General features: G+C 37.0%; 1 protein-coding gene across 2 annotated transcripts in view; it reads left to right on the forward strand.

Annotated features, from left to right (window-relative positions):
- The window catches only part of astn2 (astrotactin 2), a 339,835-nt gene that overhangs the window by 238,244 nt on the left and 87,778 nt on the right, over positions 1-13,813 (forward strand). The gene's annotated exons all lie outside the window — the stretch shown is intronic.

Here is a 13,813-nt window from a genome sequence, read left to right on the forward strand (position 1 = left end):
AACATTACAATTAAAAAAAACTAAAATAAACTTATCCCTTAGCATTTCAGCATGGTGAAAATAAAAAAATAAACATGCCTGAGGCACACATATAGCCTACTCTAAGGGTAAACAAAGAAGGGGCTGGCTCACATCGCACTACGGTAACCCACAAGGACGGAACGCAAAAAAATGTCTGACAAAACTGTGGTGGGAAAAAAATTTAAAAAAAACATTTTTTTTTTTTTTTTTAACTCAAATTTGCTAAATAAAAATCTTTTTTATCTACAAAAACTGACAAATCGATTAAATCAATTTTTTGCCCATCCCTGAGAATAACAGGAGCCGATCTAGTCGTTCACTGATCACTGTGTCTCATTTTGTGCACAGTGTGATTAATATGCATTTGTTGGATATCACAGGTTTTGCTGTTTTCATCTGTCATTGTGTTATAAATCATTGTTGGACTTAAGATGTAACGCTCCTAACTGCAGAAACTGCACTCGACCTTCCTCTGGCAATTTTACAAGCAAAGGGAAACGCTGGTTGCCCAGCTTTTGACAGCCCGGGGTGTGCCACTGTTGTAAAGTAATCAAACTGATGAGGCATCTCAATTGCTGTAGGAGAGTACAGTGAATCATTAAAGGCACAGCGCGATAAATCAACAGGTCTTTTTTGTGGTCGGCGTCACAACGAGACAAACGCATCGAGCCATTTTCTCGATTTCCTTTAAATGAAACTAAGATTTAAATGTAATGTTTCGACAAAACCTTGCATTCACAATTAACTGTTTGACATATTCTGACCTACACGTTTATTGATGCAATGCTTTGAAATCAGGGTGTTTTGTTTTTTTTTTTTCAACTAATTAGTCTTCACACATCTCATTTGCAATTAATAATTCATCCTCCCTAAATTCTCTTTCACCTAGTTACTCTGATTAATAATCTATATCAATGAAGCTTAGGTTAGTTTTCAAATCATTCATATTATTCCACACATTTAATAACAGCAGTATACTGTGAACCCCCTGCTGAGCACTCCAAATCAAGCAGTAATTACCTTTCAAGCAGAAAAGTCCCTAATTCCATCTTCTACTCCTCTAGACCATACACTGTAAAAAAAGACGGCGCTACAGCCCCCGGGAAAGGGGCGGGGACTGTGAGCAACAGGGGGGACTCAATGAGCCTGTTTTTTTCACACAAACTACTAGTTTCATGTAAAGCTGTCCTTACATGGTAACAGCTTTAGCGAATATGACAAAAAGTGACTTTTATAAGAGTTGCAGACTGCACCTTTAACAATCGATCATTATTTCAGACACTGTTGATTCAATTAACCTAGTGGGAAACTATAATATTCACTGTTTGTTCAATGGTTGTGTCCTACATATTCAAACCTTTATTCAAGTCAATTCAATTGGTAAGGGTGTCCTGATCCGATATTGATATCAGATATTGGTCCGATATCAGTTTTTATTGGATAAATTGACGTTATTTTTAAAGTGTAGAATATTCCTTTGTTTAAAGTGAAAGTAAACCCTAAACCCACTTATTTCTTGCTGAATACATATATATTTAGGTGTGCAATAATGTAGTGTGTTGATCCAAGTATTTAAAGAGTAACTAAACCCCTGCTTTCTGCTGACCTGCCACTAGGAGGGAAATTAAAAAAAATGCCTTAATTATAGGCGTGACTGCTCTAGCAGTAAGACACGCCCACAGCTCTGTGCGCAGAGACAGATGGTAATACACACAATGATGTGTCTGAACATACACACACACATAGTGACTTCACACAGCTGAGAAGTGTCAGTACAACATGTAACTGTAATCTTTTACAGTATTTTAAAAAAACGTGTAATCAGATTACAGGTATTTTTTGTGGTTTTTATAAAAACGGGGATTACTTCGGGGGATTACATTTTAAAAGCAAGCGGAATATACATCAATGCATCGGACAGAGTGCGCGCACACACATTGCAACACTTTACGGCAGTTCACCACAACAAATGAACACGTGAAACCAGCTGTAACAATGTTGTGATGGTGCGAACATAGCGCACGCTTGTCTGGAAACTGACCGACGTGTTTGTGGATTCACAAAGATTGGCTGGATTTATTACATCTGATCACTGAAGAGTTTTCCAAGCAGAGTTGACGGAGCAGTAAGTGTGTTTTATGTTTTTGTGGGACCCCTACACAGCAATCTGAAGCACGGCACGTTATGAAGATCATCTCTTGATTAAAATTAAACCAGCGCGCAAAAGAAATGTACACAGAGCTGTACAGAACATGCTTGGATAATAAATAAAACTACAACGCTAGTTTTCATCAAAAACTTCAATGCACTTTGTGTTTTAATTTGACAACATGTTTAATTTGACTTTCTTCCAGCAGCTCAGTCAGTTATAGACCTGTACATTATTATTTAACGTATGAGTGGGGTCAGGTTAAACATTTTATTATTTTATTTTATATTGTGCATTGTTGAAATATCCGTGCTCAATAAATATGTTCATATTTTTAATAGATTTCTTTATTTTAAGCATTAATATAAATTTATACAATTGTAATGTTTTAATTTTTGTGGTTAGTACACATTCAGAGCCTGAAATGCAATGGCATTATAATGCTTAGCTATTGCTATTGTTAGATTAACGCTATTGCTAAGTTAATGCTATTGTTAGGTTAATGTTAATGGAAGGTTAATGCTATTGCTAGGTTAATGCTAATGCTAGGTGAATGCTAGATTATTGCTATTGCTCGGTTAATGTAAATGCTTGCCTTATGTTATTGCTAGGTTAATGCTATTGCTAGGTTATTGCTATTGCTAGGTTAATGCGAATGCTAGGTGAATGCTAGATTATTGCTATTGCTCTGTTAATGTAAATGCTTGCCTTATGTTGTTGCTAGGTTAATGCTATTGCTAGGTTATTGCTATTGCTAGGTTAATGCGAATGCAAAATTGTGCAGTGCTGTGGGTGTGGGGTTGCTGTGACTGGATGTGTCTTAACTACTCTAAGAGCAACGCCCATAATCAAGATTTTTTTAATTTATTTTTTTTATTTCCCTTAGTGGCAGGTCAACAACAACCTAGGGGGGTGTACTTACACCTTAAAGTTAAAATGTATGTAACCCATTGGTTAATATTAAATGGGTCAGTTTTTCTCATAACTACTGACACTGACTATTGTTGTCTGTGTGAGTAATATTACTTGATTAATGGACAAAATAAGTATTAAAAGTATGTATGATTCGTGCTGATATCGGATTTGATTGATGTCGGTATCGGTCAATATGAAAGGATGCAATATTGGTATTGTATCGGAAGTGGAAACTTATAATATATTAATGAAAAAACCTGTTGATCACTCGTTCTTTGTTCATTAAGAATTGCTCAAAACTTTTTAAGTGTTTCAGTTTTAATGTTCTTTGCCAATGGTGCTCTGTTTTTGTTAGTGTGGGTGTGTTTTTTTGTTTTTTGTATTTGCTTAAAAAAAGATTTTCTCAATTCAAAATATAATAAAATCCAATAATGTTGGAATGGTTAAGTTGTCAAAGATTTTTGGAACACTTATCACTGCGTAATGGCACAGGCATCAGTATTCAAAACAGAGCTTGAGTTTAAAATTAAACACACAGTTGCTTCTACTAATCTTTTGACACTAATTTTAATCCTTGTTACACCCAGAGCTGAAATAAAGTGGACAGTGGAGGAAAAAAATGTGGATTAAATATAAATTAGTTCAAGATTTCTGGTTGTATTTTAAAGCTATCACAATTGGGGACGCTTTCCCTAATGCACACACACACACACACACTCTGTGACTCAGTTTCAGTCTGCAACCTATCAAAATGATGCTCCAACTTTAAGCCTAAACCGACCAAGATATGGAGTAAATTTGTGAGTATGTACATATGTATATGTATATACCTTGTATAAGCAGATTTACTCACATTTACTAAAGCTAACCCTACCTAACCCCAGTAGATCAATGCACCTAACCCAAAAAATGCCAACATAGCCTGAGAGGGGTCATAATTCAATGAACAACACTTAATGACAGCCTTCATGACATTGTATTCATGCTAATGACAGCGTAATGTCAGTCTCATGTATAAAACTTCAAGTAAAGTGTGTTATTCTTTCATTGACTGATTATTTATTGATTAAATAATGTGGTTATTTATTTATCAATTATTATTAATATTATGTGAAACTACTTTACAAACCAAGAGTTGATCAATAAGCAGAATGTAGAAGAGTCTTATTTACTTTGATTATTCTAAGCACTAATCTGCATCATAACCTACGTTATGTTAACAATGATTTAATAAAACATTAAAACAAAGCAATCATAATGACTTACAATAAAGAGTAAATTCATAACAAATACTTCTACGCTAAGAACAAAAGCCAGATATTGGCAGTTATCTGGATCAGTGATTCTGATCATGGTACCATGATCATTCACATTTTAAAGACTTTTTCATCCCTATTAATAACAATACAGTAGGTCCACATGCATGGGTGCCCACATTTAAAAAAAAAAGAAATTGCGATAAATTGACAATCCAGAAGCTTGGTGGGGTCATTAAGAAACCAACTCGACATGACTGAGTCAAATTTCCTAAAGGTCGGCCAATCAAGAACCAAGATATAGATTTTTGAAATTTCCACAATTATGATTGATGGGGGTTTTTACATTTTTGAAACTGATCCAGAATTACTATATTGATCTGAATCCTCTCCAAAATTTAAGGGAATCTTTCATGGCGTAAGCCAAGATCTAACTTTCATTATAATATGTTTCCGTGGCTGTGAGATAAAGGCACAGACCAAGATATATATATATATATATATAGGGAACGCCTGGGTGTCCTCGAGCAAACACATGAATAGATTAACCGCAGGTCTATTGATTATAAGTCTAGCTCTATTGTAAATTGTTTTGCCCAGACTAAGCCTCTTACAGTACAGGGAAGATGGTAATCCAACTCCTTGTGAGGGAAGTCCATGCATGTCTCCATGCCTCGTAGCTTCCTGCTACCAGAGAGGGAGAGGGGTACATTTGTGGAGCTAACAAAATGTTCCAGTTGGTGGGTGCTGAAGCCTGTGGTTGGACACTGCATTTTGTTGTTCAATGTGTTATTCTACTTTAGTCCCTTTTTCAACTTTGAGAAATTAAATGAAAACACTTATTTAGCATTAGTTGTGAGGAAAGTTCCTCAAAGGAGATGTACAAAGAAAAAACATTTCAATAACAAAAACCTATTTGGAACAAGGTTCTACTTTCTGTATAGCGTATTGATTTGATCATGACTACACCCTTGAAAACAGCACAAAGAAGCTGTCTCATCTTTCATAGAAGGAAAAAAACTATTTGGCTATTGACTAGAACATTACATGAACATAAACATAATTAATGTGTGAAAAGTTGAAAACTTATATTGTGAAATAAACCTCTTTACTGGCTAAAATCCCCATAGTGGCTTCAAGTTTGTCACTGATCTAATCTCAGCCAATAGCCTGTGTTCAACCCACTCTGACATTTTACAACCCAAAATGCTAAATTTACTTACATTTACTTAAACTAAAATGTGAAGAGTGGGGCTAGCATCAATAAACTACATTACTTATACCTAATCATATATGTATTCAGCAGAAAAAGCTTGTTTTAGGATGTATTTACACTTTAAATTCATATTATTTTGTATGTATTTATGAGCATTCCCAAACCCAAGTGATAAGAAACTATAATAGCCTTTAGTGGCGATATTACAAATTACATTTTACCTATTTCAATAGTTGCAACAACACATCATCAGTAGGGTAAAACGAATAGTAAGAGCGGGATTCGCATTAGTGAATTGATATCACGTAACCGCTGCTGCTACGTTCTCTAGCTAGTGGGCGGGATAACACTACAGTCAGGATGACGGTGCTAGAGACGATAGAGAAACTTTTTTATGAGACAGCCTTTAAAAGATGGGAGACCAACACCTGAGCTACCAGATCTTCAGCAAAGGTAAGGTCAGATAATTGTTAGTATTTTCTACAGTGAATGGTACAAAAGGAAGGATTGGCTCTGTGGATGCTCCTCAGTGAGGCTGTTCCGAGTTGTTGTTGTTGTCATTTTCTCCGTGTTTCTGTGTTTCCAACACAAACAACGGATGTGCTGCCATGTCATGAGATATATCTTGTTGGGAGAGTATGGAGGCTATATTAAATAATTGCTTATGTTTTTTTAATGGTGTTTTACGATGTTGATTTTGTTAGATGGCTAAATACTTGTTCATGTGGATCTTGTTGTGTTTTTCTTTATCATGAATTTTATATTTTGATAAGCGCATTGAGATGACTTTGTTGTAAATTGTGCTGTACAAATAAAGTTGAATTGAATTAACACTTGCCAGCAGAAACATATGAAATTGTCATTGGTGTTGACATTAGTGGTCTCGATTTTGAACGCCCTGCCTACCCAACCCCAGTGCTCATGGCACGTCACTGATAGAAACACATCAACACTCATTTTGAAAGTGTCTCACTCACTCGCTCACTCATACCTTTTCATGTGCGCACACATGTACACACACCTCGCACCATCATCTCCTCAATTAGCTGACTTATCGCTCCATAGTTACAGTAAATATTTGCTGCCCTGAGATACTTACATTGTTTCCACATTCCAACGATGACATGCTAACCTTTACTGCCTTTGCTAATTTTTGGTGAAGTACACAGGCTGAAGTCCAGGTCCTGTTTAATGGGGTTCCGCTTTAAAAATATTCTTGTTTCGGGTGTATTTTTCATATGTTGCTTCGTAATTACAGAGCATTTATAAATCTTGTAGTGCCTCGCTCAGGACGTTATGTGTCGGTCATTGTCTTGGTCATGACCACACAGTCCAACTCCTACAGCCAACAGAAGTGCAGCAGCAACCATTATTAACAGAACTCTACAATATATATTGCGCTTACATTTAGTTTAAACGTATGGTGCTGCTGTTAGTCTGATTTTTATCACCGAAAAACAAATGAAAAAAACAACTCGTGTTCTGGCAGTTGATGAAAACATTGAGTGTTGACGTGTTCATGGTAAACATTTACACGCATCTTGAGACAGATTCAAGCTCCGAACCCTGTAAACAAGATGTTTTTAATCTGGTTCCATATCATCTGATTTACCTACAGGATCTGTCCTTCTAATGGAAATCCTTGAGCAGATGGTAGTGTATTCGTCGAGTATCTTTCATGTCTTGATGTCCCCTTTGGGACATCTTTCGTAACAATTGAAGTTTCGCAAAGATGTTTTTTTTTTTCCACTCAAAACACCAATCTAGAGTTTCAATTTGTCCTGTCAAACTCCAGTTGTTTGATTACGCTTTAGAGAAGATAAATACTGTTGTTTTGCGATTTCATTTTAAGGCACTTGTATGCTGTCCCAGAATGCAAGAGTTGATTAAAACGTGTGCCACACTCTAAAAAGTTGTTGACAGAGAGGAGCCTGATTTCTGCTTGGTTGAATTTGGTTTGCAGAAGGAGTCAGCAGGGAGGAAAAGTGGCATCTCCAACCAAACAAAACATAAACCCTCGTCCTCTAATCCCTCTATCCACAACCCCTACATGTCCCCACATGTCTCTCTGTTCCTGACAACTCAGCATCATTACAGTACTTTTGCTGCTCTACCACACAGTATACATTAGTTTATCTCATTACCGCTGAATTTCATTTTTTTGCGGTTTAAAGCAAATGCATTAAGATCATTTTTCATGTTTCTTTTTTTTTGTCTCCTCCTACTGTTGGACAGTGTGTAATTTAGGGCACCAGAGATTCACACAACACTGTTGCAGCTCGGGGTGGGATATAGGATTTGTGTATAAAGGAGTTTATTAAAAAAAAAAGAAAGCCTTGGGAAGAATATATTAGGAAATTGTCATGTCATAACAGCTAGTGTGAAAATGATGGAACATTGAGTCCCTGATTTTTATAGCTATTGGGGAAAATAAATAAGACAGATTTTGGAAGTTTGACTTCCTGAGGAAGGTGAATGTTCAAATCATTTCAGTCTCTTATGAATTATGCATGTCTGTGTATATTTGGTAAAGATGTGGGAAATTAATGCTATTATGTTGTTGCTGTTGTGTGTTTATTGAGTATATGTTGCTGCTCGTTCAGCAATGACCTTCGTTCGTATCTGAAAAGAGTGTAATATATTCATATGGTTTCCTCAAAGCCTTTTGTACAGTTTGGTAATGAGTAAATGTTGCGTGCAACAATATCCGCAATATCCAGCGTTATTGGCAGCATTGGTAAATGACATTGATGATATTTTATACACTAAAAAAAAACAAGCCAAACCAAACAACATTAACAAAACATACACAATGACTAAAAAGCTTTTAATTGTAAGGAGATACTTTAGATTTGTTTTCCTATATTTTCTGTTACTCACGCCTCCCACACTTCCGCACTGCGTCAAATGCAGGAGTGATGCACGCTCAAATTTAGGTGTTTTTTCAAAATAAAACCTGCATTTATTTGCATTTCCTCCTCCCATATTTTTGCTCCCCCTGTTCCCCCTATTATGCATATTTATTAGGGGGAAACGCGCTAAATGGATTGAGGGCGCATTGGGAAGTGCAGCAGCTGATAACTCCTGATTCCCTGGGCTTTGTACTCCTTATTAGCGCATGGAGTGACATTTGCACTGACTGTTTAGAGTTTTTATTTAATACCGTGATTGCAGATATGCAAGCATGTATTGGTGTTTTCTAACTGAGGGTACAATATTTCCCAAGCATTGCTTTGGATTTTCTGTGGAGGAAATAAAACGGCTTCTGCAGAGTTGGAGCTACAGGCCACGCATCACTGCCACCTCTAAACCCGATTAAGCTGTCAAATATGCTTTTTGGGCTCAGGTTGTTTTTCTCTTTTTTGCCTTCTCTTGTAGTAATTGGGATTTAAAACAGTGCAGTCTGAAAAATATTTCTCTTCTTGTGGGTGACTTTTCACAGTTTACACCGTCGTACTTTCACTGTTGACTTTTATTTTGCGAACATTATGTGAGGAAGCATGAAATCTTTGATGACACACTAGACCAGCGACTCTCATCTGGTGAGTCAGGACCCAAAAGTGGGTCGCGAACCCTTTATTGTGTAGGTCGCGGACAGCTGGTCACAAATAAATACCTATTGTCTCATGTTGGACTTGTCTTTTATTTTGAAAGAAACATTTCTTTTGACAGGCATGCTGTGAAATGCATGTTGCACGGGAAAATATGTTGATGTATTTACCAGCTGTTTTTAACATCTTTTTTTGAAAAACTAAGTATGATTGGTTGAATTGAAAAAAAAGAAAAAAAAAAAAAGTGGGTCGCGACTGTGGCAAAATGTGGGTCCCAATGATGATTATGCCTAATAAAGTTCCAGACAGAAATGGGTGATTAGAACAATTAACAGCCATAACAGAATAGCTGAAATGGTACATATACATGGATTTTTTAAATTTTTTTCTTTCCTCTCTGGCTTTTGACTTTTTTATGCATCATTTTGTAGATTCTAAAAGTATACTCAGGTGTGAAACACTATCAATCTGGCACTTAATGGTGCCATGAAGCTCTAATTTCTACCAGTCCCCAGAGGATATGGGACCCCAAGGGTTCTCTGTTCCCATCATGCCTCTGCAGTCTCAGAAGAAATAGACTGTGAACAGGAAGCTGAAACTCATGTGAGCACCTGAACCTAGATTTGTATCTTTTTCTGTTTTTCAATCAAAGTTGGGGTCAATTATAATTGTAATTGTCTAATTGATAATTAATTACAGTTATGACGTAATTATAATGATACTTGTAAATGAAAAAATATGTTGTTGTTGTACTCGTAATTGGATTATAATTGAGTTTAGATAATTGACTTTCTAATTCTTTAAAAATTGCCAATTGCAATCTAATTAAATGCAAAATTTGGGGCTCATGTTACAGTTCTATAGCTTACATATACATGTAGTTAACAATCAATACAATATGTGTCATTGTTTCACTACCAGTTCTCTTCAAGATCATTTTACCATTTAAAAATAAATGTAAATCTCGCTGTATACTGACAGAAAAAAGGCTCAGACGCCCACACAAAAAAATATTAATACCTCAACGCATTCTTACCGGTACGGGTAAATAAACCTAGGTAATGTCATTTAATTCATTGGTTTCAACAATGTGCCTGTAATCTGATTACCAACTATTTAAACTGTAACTGTAACAGATTACAGTTGCACATAATTTGTAATCTGATTACGTAACGCAGTTGCATGTAATCCGTTGCTTCCGAACACTGTGTATTAGCATCAGAGTCTCTACAGAAGAACTGACTAAAAATGTCTTTTCCTGAAACACAAATGATGTTCCTCCGGAGCCCTTGCCCGTCTTTGGAGACTCGTCCAGGCAGAAAGAGCAAGTGGCTGGTGGGCTGCGCTAATGGCTAACCTTAGGAACTTACATTCAACCACAGAGTGCTGCTTGTCAATTCTGAATTACAGACAGCAATTCCCACCGCTGCACCTCACTCAGTGTGATGAATGGCTTCAATCCCATGCTTGCAGGGAAGTTCACATTATTCCCATCGTGTACAGTGTGTAGGAATGGGAGCTTGTGGAGTGCTTCCCTGGAATGCTCATCACGTAGCGCTTAGCATTGGAACATATACTGCATGTGAACAGAGCAGCAAGCAGGGTTGGGGTCAATTACATTTTGTTACAATGATGTTTTCAGTTACCCAATTCCAGTTACCAGCATTTTTCCAATTACAATTAAATACACTAAAAACAAATATCTATCATCTATTTTATTTCCTATATATTGGTTACATTGTTTGGCTTTCTAATTGATGAAAATATAGGTTTTAATCATTTTTAAAATGGTAAAATGTGGGAAAGCTTGATATGAAACATATTTTAATAGTTAACTACATATGTGTAACATGGTTCCCCAATTTTGTGTTAATTTTTTATCGAATATTCATGGCAATTACAAAGTCAGTTATTTGAAGTCGATTACAATTTATTCCAATTACGACAGCAACAGATTTATTAAATTACTATTATATTTACGCCATAATCTTTCTCTAAAAGAAAGGAATCTGTCTGTCTGTCTGTCTCTCTGTGCCTCAAATATATTCGGTATTCAGGGACAGACAGAGCTCATATTGTACGTACTACATAGCTGCAGCTTGGTTGAAAGCTGTGCAATGTTGCTTTTGTTTGTAGTGTAATGCTTCCGGTAATGAATACTTTCATAAAATTGTCCACCGCGAGCGAAGCACAGTCACTAGAGTCACGTGTGTGCCAGAGCCAATCACAGTGGCGAACTAGAGTCGCGTGTGCGGCCAGAGCCTATCGCTGAATAGCTTGAGTGGCTACGTGAGCACGCGCCAGACGTGTGCGCTCACAGCCAAGCAGACACACAACTGAGAGAGAGGAAGATAGTTTCAGGGTGCTTTCACACATGCCTCTTAGCTCCGAACCATGATTCGCTTCCTCGGATTCTCTCTTTTGCGATATGTGAAAGGTCACTGAAACTCTGGTGCAGCGCAAACAAGCGAACTTTGGTCCACGAGCACACATTCACAACCCAGTGCTCCAGCAGCAACACACACAAATATCCATCCATCCATTTGTCCATCAGTCCATTCATCCATCCATCCATTTTCAAAGTTGCTTTGTCAGCACACAAAAAGAAACCGTCACATTTCCTCACTCCCTCCCGTATTTATCCCACATCATTCATTTATTTCCCTCTGTTTTACCAAACTGTTCACATGATCAGCGACGGCTGCACATTTGACTGCTCTGTTTTATCTGCGTACTGTATATATTCTCATATCTTAACATATTACAGATCCTTACCGATAACTTACTGGCGACATGACGGCTCTGAGTGCTGACAGATGGAGACGGAGCACAGTCATCTGTAGAGCATTAGCGCAGGTTGTGGCATCGTGTGATTATGGGTTATTTTGAATTATTATTAATGACTTTTCTGCGAGGATTGTTTTAGGATTTCCTTTGGGAAACATAGGAAGAGAAGAGAGACCAAATATAGGATGTGACGGCGCGTAGTAATAGTAGTGACGCCACGGCATTGGAGGTAGGTATTCTGTCCAATCGGGGACCGACCGTTTCGCCTACGTGTCGTTGTTCAGAAAGCTTGGTGCGCTTGGCAAATAGAATGTGTGAAAGCGGACCGGAGCAAATTAAAATGCAACAATGTTGCTGATTCACCGCCTGAACTGCACCGACTCCACCGGACTATATGTGTGAACGCACCCTAAGGCTCTTTCACAAGTTTTGAGCTCCTGTGGACTTCTCTTTTGAGGAAACATACTTTTTTGTCTGTTTCTTATTTGGTGATTACGTTTTTTTTTTTTTTTTCTTTGTCACTGAGTGTGTGCATATTCGCGGCTGAAGCAGGTGCGTGTGCGTGAGCCCCCGGAGGAGTAGTGATGAAGTTATTCTCAGTCTACTCGCTAAGTTACATCTGTTTGTATATTAATTACTAACCTTGGATGAGAAGCGTCTCTGCACTAAGAAATGTTAAACGCTAAATAAATAGTTTTATTTGTATGGATTTGTGTCTTTTATCAGATTCTACTTAAACCGCAGCATTGGCGCAAACTTTATCAATTTATCATGTGCATGTCCCATCGAATTAAACCAGGGAAATCGCACACGCTATTTTACTTTGCACCGGCACATAAACCCCTTTATAACACTACACAGTATGTACACCTCTTTATACACCCATCCTTCAAACACACACTCATTTGGCCATAATTGACAACTCTTCTTAAGCTCCCACATGAATACATTCTTCCGACAGGCACTGTACTAGTTATAATGAATTATCAATTAAGCGTTGACAAGTATAACTGACCCCAAACCTGGCAGCAGGTGAATTTAAATCAGAGTCGGGAAGAGTTTTATTGCCAGGTATAGTTCACAGTACATAATACAAGGAATTTGTTTAGGTGGGTTAGAGCAAAAGATAAATATAAAGGATAAGTAGCAAAAATAAAATGTTATTAATTATGAAATATAAAGGGGGTTCAAAAAAAAGACGATGGAAGGATATAATATGTATACATTGTTGTATATTATTTTGTTTACTTTTGGTAGCAGTTTTAACAGGAATGTTGAACCACTTTAGATACATCTCAAAATCCGATTGTCAGTTCTTTTATTTGGTAACATTTTACTTGAAGTTATAGACATAAAGCTGACATTACGCCTGTCATTAGCATGAATACGGTGTCAAGGAGGCTGTCATTAAGTCTTGTTTGCTAAATTATGACACTTTTGGAGCTATGTTGGCATTTTTTTTGGTTAGGTTGAGGGATGTAGTGGAGATAGGGATCAGGTAACGAGACTTATTGACAGCCTTCATGACACCTTATTCATGCTAATGACAGGTGCCATGTCATAATAATGCCAGCGTAATGTCAGCCTTTATGTATACAACTTCAAGTAAAGTGTTACCATTTCCTTTAATTATCACATGAAGCAGTCAACACAGCATTCTTTGTTCTCTATCAGCTATTATGTAATTCAGCCGTTTTCGTAACATTTCTTAAATGGGGAACAACTTGTCCAAATATCACATCCTTTTTACTCATTTGAAGAAGTGCTGTCACAATATCAGTTCTACCTTATTGTTCATGTTACTTCTGTTATGACTGCACTGCCCATAATAGATGTAAATAAAGACAGTATTAGAGATATTGTATGTTTTGTGCTTCTGTTTGAGAGTACATTATTAAATGAGCGTAAGCAGTAGTGA

Source organism: Gouania willdenowi, chromosome 12 (assembly GCF_900634775.1).
Source record: "Gouania willdenowi chromosome 12, fGouWil2.1, whole genome shotgun sequence".
NCBI lineage: Eukaryota > Metazoa > Chordata > Actinopteri > Blenniiformes > Gobiesocidae > Gouania > Gouania willdenowi.